The sequence below is a fragment of the Pogona vitticeps genome, chromosome 6 (genome assembly GCF_051106095.1).
Source record: "Pogona vitticeps strain Pit_001003342236 chromosome 6, PviZW2.1, whole genome shotgun sequence".
Classification (NCBI taxonomy): Eukaryota; Metazoa; Chordata; class Lepidosauria; order Squamata; family Agamidae; genus Pogona; species Pogona vitticeps.
In genome coordinates, this window is record NC_135788.1 from 52,144,557 (window position 1) to 52,159,356 (window position 14,800).

At 40.0% G+C, this 14,800-nt stretch overlaps 1 long non-coding RNA gene across 1 annotated transcript; it reads right to left on the minus strand.

The window, feature by feature from the left end:
- Positions 1-614: 614 nt before the first annotated feature.
- Positions 615-13,804, minus strand: LOC144583510 (uncharacterized). Its single transcript, XR_013537311.1, has 2 exons — positions 13,588-13,804; positions 615-13,156 (listed from the first exon to the last, which is right to left on the minus strand). It is a non-coding gene; the product is annotated as an uncharacterized LOC144583510 (long non-coding RNA).
- Positions 13,805-14,800: the final 996 nt, after the last annotated feature.

A 14,800-nucleotide genomic window follows, 5' to 3' on the forward strand; every position in this document is an offset into this window, starting at 1 on the left:
ACTGAATGAAATGTCTTATTTCTAAGTGTCACTTGACTTATAACTATGACATAAACAACTACAGTAGTGTGACATTTGCCAGGCAGCCAACAGTATAACTTCCTTCCAGGCCTTGGTATCTCCTGTCCTCTTGTGTATGAAACAGCCAAGCAGAGGCAAAGACACTATGGGGTTGTGCTCATCATCCTTTGCCTGCCTGGAGTTTCTTCACAGTCCCATAAGATAGTTTGTTCCCTTGTTGACTGAGCTGTACAAAGGAGAAATAGGAAGAAAACTGTAGTATGTAAATGCTTGGAAGGTTAAAATATTACAGAGGAACAAATCTTCCATCATGTACCAGCCTATACTCTAAATCCTGTATCTGAGGATTTTTCCTGAGAATGTATGTGGAAGATAGTCTTTGCAGTTGTGTGTTCATTTATAGAATTCTCTCTCGAGTCAGGCTCATTTGGCCCTGACACCATCATTTTTATTCATCACCAGTTTAGGACATTATGCTCTCTCAAGTATTTGACTAGGAACAGTAATCCTGTATTTAAACATGAGTGTCTTGGTAGTTGATTATTCCTGATAATTTGTTACCCTTGGGAGGAGGAGTGGTAGTTTATAATATATTTGTTTTTATTGTTTTTGTTCTTAATTTAAATATTTCAGTTATAAAATGCCTTGAATCTTTTTCTTTGTTTAACAAACATGTGTCTAAGAAATTTAACAAATTTAAAGCTTACATGGTCAGTGTTGAATGTTCATGAGAGCCAAAGTCTATGTGGAGAACACCAGGTTAAAAAAAGCTGCATGGAGTAGGGGTGTGCAAATTGTGTAATTTCAGACACTGCTGGCCCACCACTGGCTATATTTGCTAGGCCTAACAGGAGTTGAAGTCCAACAATATTGTCTGAGTGCATCTCCCTCAGAACAATCTCCCATCCCACCCACACCTCACAGTCCAGGATGTTGCAGGCAGCCATCCCAATCAAAAACTCAAAACTGGGCCTCCTTTGTGGTGGCTACCTCATTGTGGAATTCTCTCCCAACAGAGGTGCTACAGATTCCTTTCTTCCTTGGCTTCAGAAAACAAGTGAAGATGTGGCTCTTTACACAGGTCTTCCATAGCCTTATCTCAGATTAATTTTGGTTTTGATTATTGATATCCCATCATTTTTGGACCAATTGTCTTTGTTCTGCCACCATCATGTATCTTTCATATCAGCTAAATATAGTAAATATAGATTTGTTTCTCTTTTGTCTTATGTTTTAATCTGTTTATTATGGAAGCTTTATTCTATATTTATGTCTCTATATGTAAATCGCCCAGAGTAGTGGCCTGGCCACTAGATGGGTGGGTTAAAATTTAAATAAATAAAATATCTGGAGAGCCACAAGTTACCCACCATGTCATGTAGGACAGGTAAGTATAAACTGTTATTACCTGTGATAGCTCAATGGAACCCCATAGGTTCAGAGGTAGTATAACTTTGAATATCAGTTGCTGGAGAACAAACAACTGTTGCCTTCCTCCACAGCTTGTGGTAACAAGCTACATTTTGAAATGACATACTTCACCTGTTCTTCCAGTGCTCTTTAATACCATCTTAGAAGGAGGGAGGTCAGTACAATTTTTACTTAAAATTTTGAGATGTGTTAGTGATGCTCTGTAGCAATCCAGTTCCCATGAAAACCTTGCAATATCCTGGAAAATCTTGCAAAATGTGATTTAACAATTAAGTTCTAATCTGGACACAAGATGATTCACTCAAAATCCGTTACATAGTTTCTTTGAGTTGACTGAACCGATAAAAAGAAAAAAGACGCCATTGTTGTGAGGATAGGAGCCAGAGTGAGCCATCCCCTCACGAATATAACATAATACATGAGCGTAAAACCATGGAGAGAGAAAATGAAGGAGAAATTAAAGAAATAAAAGAACCAGCAGCAGAGATGCGCGAGGATAAAGAGGGAAGAGAGAGCCGCGCGAGAGAACTAGAAAAGTCTCAAGGAGAAAGGGAAGGCGCAAGGAGGAAAGAGCCATTAAGACAGCTAGAGACGGATACAAGGGGAGAGAGAGGGATAAATCTGGACAGGGAGCGAGTAGATGTATTCTTGACTACTGAAATAGGAGGGGTTTCCACTGAGACTGAGAAAGTGAGTGTGTTCCCGGAACAAGAAACAAAGGAATTAGAGAAGACTGGTCATGTCTTTGCAGTACCCCAAAAGAGAGTGGCTGAGAGGGTAGAGGATCCAGGAGAGGGGACTTCCTCTAAAGCAAGCTATTGCCTGATTATTATGGGATTGAGTCCTATAGAATGGACTGTTGTAGTATACCCCAGGATTACTGGTCCGCAGGGATCAACTCCCACAGGAGACCCTAAGATGGTGATAGAGCAGCCTGTAATGGTAGAATGGGCTCGTCACCCGTGTTGCGGGACACTGTGTGTGGGATACGATCAGTGTTTGAAAGAAACAACCAAGAAAGAATAAGAGAAAAAAACCTGCTGTTAAAAGATGTTGATGAGCATTCTTATGGTTATGGGAGGAATCCCCTCCCCAGTTATCTATTTGCTGTTCAAGTGAATTAAACGAAAAAGACTCAGTTGTTATTAACAATAAAAATTCTTTTATTCACAACTCTGCTGCATTGGTTTTGTCTCAAGATGTGGAACAGCCTAATTTGAACCCAGAACCTGCTCACAAGGGACACCAGAAAAAAAAATTGCCCCAGGGTCGACTGTTCATGGGTCAATCAATGGAACCAGGTGAAAAGAAAGAAGGGACTTAGTGGAAACTGGGAAGTTGTTGCACGGGTTAATGGGAAACCGAAAACAGCCTTAATTGACTCTGGAAGTGGAAAAACTCTGGTTAAAGAGGTCGAAGGGTGTAAGAAAGGAAAAGAATTAATGATAAGATGTATTCATGGCGATGTGAAAACTTATAAAACTGCTTATATCACGGTTGAAATTGGGAAGGAGACGCGTAGAATGGAAGTAGGAATAGTTCCCAGCCTAACCAATGAGATGTTAATTGGGAGGGATTGGGAAGGTATTAATGAATTAATAAATGCACAAGAAGTATTACAAATTGAATGTGAAAAGACAAACGTGGATGACCTTATTATGGGGGTTTCCAGAGAAACGACGCGACTATGGTAACAAGATGATGAGACTTTATCGAAATTTTTTGAGAATGCTAAAACAAATGGGACTTTTAAGAATGGGGAAGTGGGTTTTGAATTTCATGATGGTTTATTGTATAGAATATCTGTGGATGAGACAAACCAATTGGTAGTACCACAGAAATGGAGGGCGAAGGTATTATTTGGCTCATGATATACCCATGGCTGGACATTTGGCTGTGCACAAGATGAGTACAAGAATCTTAGAGGTTTTGGTGGCCAAATGTCTGGAAGGACATTGAAAATTATTGCAAAACTTGTAAACAATGTCAATTGACACAGTCTAAGCCTAATCCTGGAGCAGAACTGATACCAATGCCTTTAGTGGATGCTCCTTTTGAAGACACAAGATGATTCAGTCAAAATCCGTTACATAGTTTCTTTGAGTTGACTGAACCGATACAAAGAAAATAGACACCATTCTATGAACCATCCTTGCTGTCTGTATGAAAATTACCTGTCCCAAACAGTACATTTTAAACATGGTTAAAATTCCTCTTTCATTAGGTACTCATTGAACCGTAGTCATCATTTATTTATTATTTATTTATTTGTTGAGCTTATATGCCGCCCATTTAGACATAGTCTACTCTGCGCGGCTCACAAACACGTAATAAAAACAATTAATATAAAGTAATAGTTTCTTACATTAACACAAAACAGAATAGATGAAGAAAGAGAGAGAATTGCATAGAGTCTGGAGGGAAGGCCTGTCTATATAAACAGGTCTTGAGTTGGTTTTTGAAAATGCCCAGTGAGGGGGCCAGATGAATCTCGGGGGGAGCGTGTTCCAGAGCCTGGGAGCCACTGCCAAGAAGGCCCGGTGTCTTGTTTTTTTCTTTCTGGGCCTCCCTCGGTGTTAGGCTCCTCAGTCGCCCCTCCTGGCTAGATTGGTGATACGAGTAGATCTAGGTGGGAGGAGGCGTTCCGCCAAGTATTGAGGTCCTAAACCATTTAGAGCTTTGTATGTGATCATTAAGACTTTGAAATCAACGCGGAATCAAATGGGCAGCCAATGCAATGCGGCCAGAATGGAAGTAATATGTTGATGTTTCTTCACCCCACTAAGGAGTCTGGCCGTAGCATTCTGCACCATTTGTAGTTTCCGCATTAATCCATGTAGAGTGCATTACAGTGGTCTAATCTCGAGATTACGAGCGCATGGACCAAGGTGGTGAGTGCACCAATGTCAAGAAAGGGACTTAGCCGGGCAATCCACCAAAGATGGAAATAGGTGGTGCGGACCACTGATGCCACCTGAGTTTCCATGGTGAGTGCCAGGTCCAGATGTATTCCCAAACTGCGAACCTCATTCTTAGCAATGAGAGTCACACACACACCCCCAAAGAGAGGGAGTTTCCCAAACCACTGACAGTGGGTCCACCCACCCTCAGGACCTCCGTCTTGTCCGGGTTCAGCATCAGCCCATTTTCCTGCATCCATTGCAGTACAGACTCCAAGCAGCAACGAAGGGACAGAACGGCATCACCTGCATTTGGAAAGAAGGAGATGTAGAGCTGTGTGTCATCAGCACACTGATGGCACGATGCTCCACAACCCCTGATGACCCCCACCCAGCGGCCTCATATAGATGTTACCTTATACTGAGATACCTTATCTTGTGATGGAGTTGTCCCCATGAAGTTAAATTATATTTTCCTGAATGGAAGGCAAAGATTCCTTGGAAAAATTAGCACTTCAGTTTTTTGAGGTACCTCTTGGGGTTGCTAAGCAATAAGAAGTTGGAGATATAAAAAAGAAACTGAAAGAGGATAATAAGCAAAGAAAACAGAAGAGCTGTCATTCTTTGTCTTTTTGGTAAGAATGTGAACTGGAAGAAAACAGGCATAAATGTATAAAAGGAAAAAAAGTGGGAAGGAAAAATTGGAGACAATTTCAAAGGTCCTTCACAGCCAAAGGAAGAAGGAACAATTCAGGCAAACTGAAGTTTTCATACTGAGGTTGCTTTAGACTTTATCTGTTCTAGTGTTGCTGTTGTTTTCACCCATGGTAATTGCACTGGTCTGAAGTAGAGTGCATTGCAACACTTAGTAGTCAGTAACAGTTTTAGATACTGGAGTAGTATTTGCATTCTCATTTTTCAAAAGTAAATAAATCAGTAACTTCTACTTACTTTAAAAATAATGACTTAGAATCCAGGTGAAAACTTATATCAGCATAAGTCCACCACATACCATATGGCAATTCACAGCTATAAATTTCAGTTGTGAATTGCCCATGTGTTAAGATGTCAGGATAGCCATGTGTTGCCATGTGTCAGATCACAAAACGACAGCAAATGCCAATGTCAGGTTCTTAACTTTTGGCAGTTCACAGCTGAGATTTACATAAGCAGGTGTAAGTAACAAGACTGTGACCAGTTTCCAAATGCAACCAACTGTTGGCTTTTGATGTAAACTATACTGTTCTCTCCCTTCTGTTTTTTATCATCTCAACACTGCAACAAGTACAAGGCAGAGAAGCATCAGCCAGGACATGAATCACACTAAGATACAGCCCATAACTATAAAAGTAACTAAAACCAAAAGGAGTGCAGTTATACCTTTCTTACTAGGGAAGCTAACTAATTACAACCAACTAGTTACTGCCAAGCTTTGCAACACAGCCTGTCAGCATGAAAATGAATTTTCATAGGATTGTTTTTAAAAAATAAGCTTATTGAATCACTTGGAATGGTAATAAGATAAATGCAGCATAAGTCAGAGGAACACATAACTACTTATTGTTAAAAATCAAAGGCTAGCTAGTTTCATGTATAGCTCTAATGCACACTTTAACACTATTTGCTTGAGCAGTATAGAGCCTTGGGCTTTTATACTCCCTTGGTGTGGCCACAAAATCAGATACATACACTTCATTTTGAGCCACATATGGTATATACAAACATCCAAACTCAAGAAAACTCCAGTTTGTTCAAAGCATGGTTAATTGAATATAGAGATGTGAAGGACTGGGGGCAGGGAAACTAGGAAAATTTGGGGATAAAATCAGTTTTTTCATAGGAAACTCTGCAAGTCTTAAGGAACCTAGAAAAGTATCCTGATGAAATGTTTTCTTTTTTGAAATGAGTGAAATGCATTCTAAGACAAGGCTTTACATCAAGCTACTTTCTTTTCAATGTAAGGTTAAGACCTTTTAATTCATTATGCCTTACAGATTTTGCAATTTATACATTTCTAATCTGATTTTTCTGTTCTTGCTTTCTTTGGCATATTCAAACATTATGTTACCGTGAGGATTATATTAGCTTTTCTTTTTCTTTTTAGCAGTTCTGAAGGCTGTTGCCTGAAAACCACATTTGAAAGTGCCAATCTGAGCAAACACACACAAGCACTAGCTCTAAACTGACCCTTCTGAATATAAATTCCAAAATGACAGTGCTGCTGTCAAAATGGTCCTACAACGTATTCTGCTATACCTCTCTTCAAACAATGGCCAGAGTCCTGTTAGTGCAGCTCCTTGTGCTTAAGGCTGAAGACATTATCAGCCTGCATGTTTCAATTTAAATTAAAAGCTTCCCATCTCTCCATCCTCTGCCAGGTTCCAGTGGGGATTTTCAGAACCCAAAGGCTTCCCCAGGTTGAAGAGGTCTTGAGGGGCAGGAAACTTTTACCTAAAAACAGAAGGCTGTCTGAAGAGGAATTCTACCTGTGATAGGCCTCAAAGCAGTATCCGCCTCATGACTTTTACACTTGGAAGAATTAAATAAAATTAAAGTATCCCAGTTTTGTTGAGCACTTCATTGTTTCAGATAAAGATGTTTCTGCAAAGCAAAAATCTGCAGCAACAGGAGCACTTTTAATACCCTTAATATTTATTATTTATTTAAAATATTTATATGCTGCCTTTCTCCTAAAGGATCCAAAGCAGCTTACAGTATTAAAAGAAACAAAGTTAAAAGCTAAATAATAAATTATTACAATATTTAAATAGCATTAAACAGATGTATTAAAACTCATGCATAAGAGCAATATTAAAAGCTCAAGTAAAACAACAGAATCAAATAATCCCTTTAAAAGATCCCCTTGGTCAACCAGTCATTTAACAATGAGAAGAGAAAGGTCTTCATCTGCTTCTGGAAAGACAGCAAAGATGGGGCCAGCCTGACCTCCCGTGGGAGGGCTTTCCAGAGTCTGGGATCAGCGACAGAGAAGCCCCTCTCCCATGTCCCCATCAAATGAGCCTGAGAGGGTGGTGGGCCAAGAGAAAGGCCTTTCCTGATTATCTTAATGCCTGTGCAGGCTCATAGAGAGACATGGCCCTTGAGATAGTTTGGACCCAAGCCTTTTATTTTTTATTTTTATTTTATTTATTTATTTTTAGAGCTTTATAGGTTAAAACCTGGAATTGTGCCTGGAAACTGACAGCCAGCCAGTGGCACTGCTGTAATGGGGGGAATATCAATAACAATCTGTATTATTGGCTGTCTAGAATGGGTAATGTGCTAAGCCCATAAATAAGCATAGGGACAAAACATGAATTATTTTATCCATCATTAGTGCTGGAATATAAGCTGTGAAACTAAGCCATTTCACTAAGGCAAATAACAGAGTACATTTGCAAACCTTCATTTTCAACAGACACAGCCCAGAATTTATCTTTAGTGTTGTTGTTTAGTCGTTTAGTCGTGTCCGACACTCCGTGACCCCATGGACCAGAGCATGCCAGGCCCTCCTGTCTTCCACTGCCTCCCGGAGTTGGGTTAAATTCATATTGGTCGCTTCGATGACACTGTCCAACCATTTCATCCTCTGTCGTCCCCTTCTCCTCTTTTTAAAAGTCTCTTAAAAAAGGTACTTATGGCTACAGAACAGGAGCATTTGATCTATGAAAATGACTCTGCTGATCCTCAGACAGATGTTTTCTCTGTTCTTTTCCTAAGGGTTAGCAATAGGTAACACCATTCTCCTCATATGCTGTGGATCACAATGAAAACTATGCTTACTTTCAGCAAGTATGTGAGCAAGGTCAAGCAACAGGAAGCAACTGTGTTCTACAACTTCTTTTACATTGGAACTGTAGAAGATGCAGACAATTCTTCTGAGTTGCCATCTAGACACCTTAAGTACTCATAGGTCAGGATAAATTGGGAGAGCGATTGTTTCTTTTGAATTCTGGATAACTTTAGACTTTCGTCTAAATGCAAAACCTTTGTGTCAGTGTGTGCATCCTCACTGCTATCGCCTTGGCCTCTCTGCCGCCACCACCATGAGCAGCACCTTGCCCTCCCTTCCACTGCTGCCACTGTTGCCTCAGCCTCACCCTTGTCATCTTGGCTTCCCCCTCCCGGCTGCCACTGATACCGCCACAGCCTCAACCACCTTGCTGCTACTACTGCCACCTCCTCAGCCTCCCTGCTGCCTCTGACACTGACATCACCACCACTGTCTCTGATCAGGTGGCTCCATTTGAGGACAGAGGGTGGCAATGTGGAGAACACTACTTAGCAGGGGGAAGAGGATGAGAGGGAGAGGGAGAGGGGTGGAAAGGCATGGAAAAGGCAAGAGGGGGCAAGAGGACAGGACACGGGGCAGGCAGCTGAGGGGAACAGAAGGTGGGAAGGATTTGAATGGGGGGCAATGAAAAGAAGTTGGTTGAGGGATGGGGTGGATGGGGAGGAAGGCGGTAGGGGCTGCCAAGGGAGGGAAGGAGGGCTTGGCTTCACTGACTGATGGCTTGGAATGAGCTGTTTGGCACAGTACTGGCTTTTCCAGAAAGTGGACTGTGGTGCTCTTAATTTTTATTTTTTGATTCCTGTGCTGTATCAGATAGCAGGAATTAAAAAATAATAATGCGGATGGGACTTTCACGTATGTTGAACCGATTCCAATGAATCGATTCTACATCCGCCTCAGAACAAATGGACCTCGGGCAGAGGAGCAGAAAAACCCGATCTCCTGGCATAACATTCCACTCATGCACATATCTTCTGTGTACACCAAAATTTAAATAGTTTTTTCAAAAAGCAAAACCTGATATAACAATGGTTTTTATTGTCAGTAGAATCTAGACCATAGTCATTTCCCCCCTGCTTGTTCCACAATACTGTTGTGTTCAAAGCCATTCTCCAAAACAAATGAACAAATATGACAGCCATATTTATGGCCACATCAATATTCTATTCTATTCTAAGCTCAAAAAATTAGTCTTTATTGTTATGATAATAGATCAGCTACTAAAAATGCAGGCAACAAAAATGCAATTGCAAATACTAGAGAAAGCTGAGGTACATACACAATAGTGATGAGGTGTCTGATATTACAGAATTTTGGAATAATCACCTTCTTGCATTCTACTCTACTTGGCCAGACCAAAACACCTCCCTAGATATCAGTTTTTGAAATCTCCCCATTTGGCCTCCAGTTATGATAAGGGAAATCAACAAGCTAACAGCCCAACTGAAGCTGGGGAAGGTTCCTGGAACCAAAGTGATGCCACTAGAACTGAATGGATCCAATATTGACTCCGGGGATCCAGTGCCAGCAACACTCTCCACATTCATTGACCAGCACAGATCCTTAGCAATGCAGGTCTGGCCATATGATGATGATGATGATGATGATGATGATGATGATTCTTATTCTTATTCTTATTCTTATTCTTATTCTTATTCTTATTCTTATTATTATTACCCAACATATAAGAGAGAAGCAAAGTCCAATCTCTCTAATTATTGCCTAATTATTCTGCTTAATGTACATGAAAACTCATTTATGCTGGAATGTCTGAGATATTAATTATCTCAGTTACAATTCATTTAAATCTCACCAAACATTCAAATAAGAGCACCACACACCAGTCAGTCAGTGGTGTAGTGGTGACAGGGTGAAAGCACTGGGACATTTGAATTGGCACGTTATCTGCCACATTTTCAAACTTCCCTCACAGCTTAGCTGTGATCCTTGAAATAGCTGGCAAGGGGAGTGAATTTTCCTAGCCACAATAGACTTGCAAGCTATCCCTATTGCAATGTAACATGTATGTGTGCGTGCACATCAAGGGATGGGGAGCAATATGTGTCTGCCTGTGTTTCTGAACTCACCTTGGAAGTATGGCTATCTGCCTAAGGGCCTTGGTTAGAGGTGCAGAAACACCAGGATGGCTTTGCATACTGCTTTGAAAGTGTCAACCATCCCTAATCTCAACAGAATCTTGTGGTAGCCATAGTACGCATGTTTCCCCCATTGCTGTTAGAGACAAGCAGGTAATGCTATGTTAGTACAACCACCCTCCTTGCAGTAGTTGTGGCATAAACTGCTTCAGGGCAAACCAGAACAGCTAAGACCTTGACTGAAAGAAAGCAAGAACAAGAACGCTTTGAACAAGATCCAGCAAACTCTTTGAAATGTTGGCATTGTGGGACTGCAAAAATGACTAATCATTATAATATTCTGACATGTGGAAACAGGAGTTGGGACGAAGTTGAGGGCCGGGTGAGGTATATTAGGTGAATTTTACATGACACTATGAGTAATGTTTCATCACTACCCATAATTTCATATAGAACAATTTTACAACAGAAGGAACACTGTGTTTGGCTAGTAAAACTAAGAATTTCATGTGCAAAGCTTCCAATTCCAAACAGCACTTGCTGCTGAATCTTGACTTCTTTCAAAACACAGATGGGAAACTCAGGACCCTCCAGATGTCGCCTTACTGCTGGCTAGGCTAGCCAAGGCTGATGGAACTAGAGTCCGACAACACCTGGAGGGCCACATATTTCCCATTCCTGTTTTAAAACAACCTATCTTATAAACAACAAACAAACAAAAAGATAACCGAAAAAAAGTTAAGGAACAAATGCCATCAGTTTGACATTTAAAAAAAAAAACTGGCTTCAAAAGTGACACATGCCTGCACTTTTGTATTTCCTCCATATATAGATCAGAAATTACATTGCTATAATTTTAGGCAATGCAAAATGCCATTCGTTCTAGAACATTTTATATTATGCATCTTCAAAAGAGTATTCAAATCACCGATATGTATATATATAATGGTTCAGGAATAATTATAAATATAATTAAATTTGAATGAACAGTGGAAAATATTTGTACTTATATTACATTTGTATTTGTAGCAAATGCCAGTTTAATTAAGATTGTATCCATTCGTATTTGCCTTCTGTCAATGAATCAGAAAAATCAAGCTTTATAAGAATGAATATACCTGGTTTATGGTTTTAATGTCAGTTGACTGATGACAATAATTTTAAAACTGTACATTCAATTAATAAGACATTCAATGTGCATATTTGAAATTGGAAATAAATTATTGGACTCTACTAATCTTCACTGGTTTTACATCATTGCAGGAGGATTGCTTCCCAATACCACTGCATTTTCTTCAGCCCATAAAGCCATTTACATAGCACAGAACACACACTGCACACTTTTGTTTACTTTTCTACACAAAACCACATCACTGATCTGATTTGCAAAGCACATCTACCATTTCTATTTTATTTATTTAGAAAAAAAATAAAGCAGCCTTCTGTACAAAATTCCCAAAGCAGGAAAGATCAGTATGATAAATCAGACAGCAATAATAAAACCCATAATACAATCATGTAATTTCAAGCATCACAGCAAGAGGCAACTTTGGCTTCAATTGGCATATTCAGCAGTCAAAAACTAATACGGTTTTTAAAGCTACTGTAAACAGATCAAATTTTCAGAAATTTCACATGGGGAATGTTTCATCTTGTGGTCACTGTAATGAACTTAACAGAAATGGGCAGCCACTGTCAGCCTAAGAGCTCAACACCTGACAAGGAATCTATGGGAGGAGACTCTGTTAGATCTTATGAGCAGGAATTATTTGGGAAGAGGTGGCAATTGAGATTTTGAATTTTATCCTATGAAATTGGGAGACCACTTAGTCAGAGGACAGAAACTACCCCAGAAGGGAGTCAGCAAGGTCATCTCTGCCATGACATAGACCGAGGCTGCCACCTCAAGCAATAGATTTGGGATGTCAGGAAATGATTAGTTATTTAATTTATTTTATTGCTGGGGATGCTTACTTTAATGGTCAGAATTTCTGACTTCTTCACTCAAGGTGTGAAACTTTGCTGAATCCTGGAGCCTACAGCTGAATCACCACCACTCTCTACTTTGGTTTAAGTTAATCATTATTTCACAGTGCAAACAAGTATCTAGGCATGGTTGTCTGGCTCCAGATTGGGTTGTACTGTAATGTGACAGCACAGAAATTAGAACAGGAGGGAGATAAACACTGATGGGAGAGTTTGAGTCCCCACCATTGGTCACTTGGGAGGATTTCTTTTTCTCCTCGGTTGCTTTCTGTGGATCTCAACACTTGGAGAACTCTATCAGTTATTCTTTCTTATTCATTTAATTATAATATTTGTAGAAACTAATCAGTAACAAACATTCTCACTAAATGTGTGTTTCCTCCTTTTTCAAGCCAATTAATTTGGGGTAAAACAGTTTTTCTCCTGCGTTCATACTGGGGGAATAAAAACTTTTCTGCAGCTCAATGTGAGTGAATATTAGATCAAATGGGATGAAGAAGTAGCTTTTTCTATAGCCATCCCCTCCACATAAGCCTATTGCAAAACCCTCTCCACAGAATGTTTGTTTGGTGGGCTCTTCTCTCATTTTTGTTCTCACTACCAGGTGAAATTAGGGTTCACCTGCATAACAATTCCAGCAGAGGAATGGTGTTGTCTTAGCAAGAAGCTGGAGATCTCTTTTCTTTTAAGGAACAAAGTAGCAGCAAAAAACAGAAATCCACCCTCTTAAGAAGTGTTGCCTATAAATGATCATGCATTATCTTTTTTGTCAAACGTTTCCATAGTAACAGATCTATGTTCATTACAAATATCACACAATATGGCATTTGCAACTACTTTCCCATGAAGTGAGTGTGTACATGTGCGAGAGAGGGAAAGAGAGAAGAGGGGGATGAATTGTATTTCCTTCTTTCCAAATGATCTCAAATCTACACAGAAACAAAATAATAAGAAAGACATGAGATTGTTTAATACAGTTTCTTTTAAATCAATCTGTTTTTCACATACACATTCCATTAAAGATGCTCAAATAACCAGATAATTAGTTATTAGTAAGTCCTGTACAAAAAAGAGAAATACATGGTTAAACAAATCATAGATATATATATCAGTCAGTAAAAAAACTACCAACTTGTCTTCTTTATTTGCCTATACAGTATTTGTTTTATCTATCACCAGAGAATATGCATGCTTGAAGCAGCCAAATTCAATAACCCTTTGAAAAAGAGTAGCAACTTTTTTGTGATTGCCAAGCTTCCCAAAAAGCATTAAGCCAAGAAACAGTGACTTTATGCATGCATGGTTAGAAATAACATCTCATACTTATGATGTTCAATGAAATAATTAAACAGAAGTTTACCTAAATAAGGGATGTGGTGGTGCAGCGGGTTAAACTGCAGAAGCCTCTGTGCTGTCAGGTCTGTAGATCTTCAGCTGTAAGATCGAATCCACATGATGGAGTGAGCGCCCGTCGCTTGACCCAACTCCCGCCAACCTAGCGGTTCAAAAGCATGCAAATGCGAGTAGATAAATAGGGACCACCTCGGTGGGAAGGTAACAGTGTTCTGTGTCTAAGTTTCACTGGCCATGTGACCACAGAAGATTGTCTTCAGACACTGGCTCTGTGGCTTGGAAACGGAGATGAGCACCGCCCCCTAGAGTCGAATACGACTGGACAAAAATTGTCAAGGGGAACCTTTAACTTTACCTTACCTAAATCATCAAAACATTGAAGTGCAAAAAGACAAAAGGCCATCAAGTGGTAAGAAAGTGTGTTAGCCTCTGATCCATCAGTTTGTAATTATATGATTTGATTTTCACCAGTTCCTTTTAGGCTCCAGGCCACTCCTAAGCATCACCCCAGTCCTCCTTTCTCTTCTCTTCCACATCATTCTCCCCTTCCCTCACTAGCATTCCCTTCCCCTTTTAAACTGCCTCTTCCCTTCATAAAGTTCTCCTGCCTTCCCACCTTCTGGAAGTCCTGGGGTCTGCACAGCTGTCGAACTAGTTTCCACTGATGGCTCATCCATTCTCAGGTGGTGCCAAAGTGAAGGGGCCAAGACACGTTCGTGTGGGAGACTGTGGATCAAAGGGATTGTGGAAGGCATCAAGCACAAAGCTTCCACGGGCCAGTGGTATCCTGCTTACAAAGCTCCTGGAGGCTTTTCTTCTGCAAAGATGCTTTACTAGAAGGACAATAAAGTAGCTATTTGAACCTATCTGCATTTTTATGTATGTAAGCTGTTTGTAAGCAGTAAAAACTAAACCATGCTTTGATTTTAACAAAAACTACATGAAGTCTTCATCTTCCTTTAGCTCCAGCTAAAATATATTGTCTTTAATCAACAACATGGGGTAGCTGCTGTGTATGGGCGCTTCCAAATATCTTCCACATAACTTTGATAGTTTTACTGAACACTCATATCTTTAATATCCTGCTCATGAGTGGAAAAGAATGTGAGTCACAGAACTCATTTGTCACCTGATACACTTGTCTTACCACAGACATCTTAGAAAAAGCATTCCCCATCTGTCAGACAGGAGGGAATGCCTCTTTAAAAGTGGTGTTTGCT